This window comes from Egretta garzetta, unplaced genomic scaffold (genome assembly GCF_000687185.1).
Source record: "Egretta garzetta isolate BGI_Z169 unplaced genomic scaffold, ASM68718v1 scaffold233, whole genome shotgun sequence".
Classification (NCBI taxonomy): domain Eukaryota; kingdom Metazoa; phylum Chordata; class Aves; order Pelecaniformes; family Ardeidae; genus Egretta; species Egretta garzetta.
In genome coordinates this window covers 1,073,073-1,074,556 of record NW_009259194.1, presented here as the reverse complement: position 1 = coordinate 1,074,556, position 1,484 = coordinate 1,073,073, and the positions used below count along the sequence as shown (strand labels likewise).

The following is a 1,484-nucleotide window of genomic DNA, read 5'->3' as shown; positions in this document are numbered from 1 at the left end:
CCTTATTTTCTCTTCCCAGCCCAGTCTGCACAGGACCGTTATCCCAGTCTCTTCCCGTTAGGGGTAAGACGATGGAAAAACCCTTTTAGGTATTTTTTTTTTCCCTCCTCCTCAGTCTCTGGATTAAAAAAAAATAAATAAAATAGTAGCATCAGAGAAGGGGAAGGCTGAATTGGTCCCGGGAATAAGTTGTTGGGTATTATTTAATATAGAGACAAGGTGAAGGGCATGTAACAGCAGATGGGACTTCAGATGAAACAGGGACGTTATAGAAATAAGTACATCCATGCCCCCACCCCACGGCCTGATCCGTGAGCAAGGTTTTCCAAGCACTAGGGGAGGAGTTATCAGAGTTTTATGAATGTCGATAGACAGTTTAATAAATACGATGGGGGTTGGCGGGAGAAGAGAGGTTTATTCCTGGGGAAACCGAAAGTAAAAGGAAAGGGCTCCTCAGAAGCCTGTAATTCGCGGGAGCGGCGGAGGTGCAGTCGCATTGTGCTTGGCGGTGGCATCGGCTGGGGCTTCTCAGAGATCCGGAACAAACCAGGAAAGCCGAGTTCCTACATGCAGAGTGAGAGGAAGCCCCAAAGTAGGTGTAGTTGTGGCGGATGCGGTGAGTTCACACTGTACCTATCTGGCAATGGAAAACACAGGGAAACATCTGTAGTTCTCCGAAAGAGTCAAATACTTTGGCCAGTGCAGTGGAGCTATTTGGGGGACTGAAAACCGAAGCTGTCCTGACTCCAAACTTGCCTGGCGGACAGCTTAGTCTGCCTATTAAGTCATGTGGAGGTGCTCATGTGCACCTATTTTCTCTGCGGTAGGTAGAAATCGGCATTAGGGAGAAGGAGCTACAACTAATTTCGCTAAGCAATGTAGCGGCAGGTTTTGTAAATGCGCAAAAGCGTTCGAATCGTTCCCAGCTGGGAAATGTGTGGGAAACATCACTGCATTTTCTGCAGTCGAAGACAAGATTTGGGCAAGGGCTAATTAACCTGAGTCTAAATTCTTTCAGTTTAAATCTGAGATTGAAGATGCAGACAGAGATTCAAATAGGTCAGCGACTAAAGTCTACATTGACAAACTTTGCTGCTGAGGAAAGTGGATGCTCTGCTTGAAACTGTCCCTGAGCTAAACCGTAGGTGCCCTCAAGTTGACAGTCCGCTCGTAGGGAACGCTTGAAGGTCGCTTGTCTTCTGCTGCAGGACAAGTGAGCGGTGCTGGGATGTCCAGCCAGCACCTCCAGACCCTCTGATGCATTACACCTACTTCCCCCCCTGCGTGTTGCCTTCCAGAAAGGAGTGTGACAGGCAAGAAGAAAATAGGGGAGGAAGCGAAACGCTTGCTGCCTGTAGCAGTAACCGCTCTCTTAGCAGACGGGGTCTGTAAACGATTTTTGTCCTCGGAGCGCAACCGTAAAGATGCTGGGCCGAGCGTTACGAGGCCGGCCTCGGAGCTGGCATCGCCCCGCGCCCCCGCCC

At 49.5% G+C, this 1,484-nt stretch overlaps 1 protein-coding gene across 8 annotated transcripts in view; it reads left to right on the top strand.

Moving 5' to 3' along the window:
* EBF2 (EBF transcription factor 2) overlaps nt 1–1,484 on the top strand; it is a 141,294-nt gene that overhangs the window by 806 nt on the left and 139,004 nt on the right. The window lies entirely within an intron of this gene.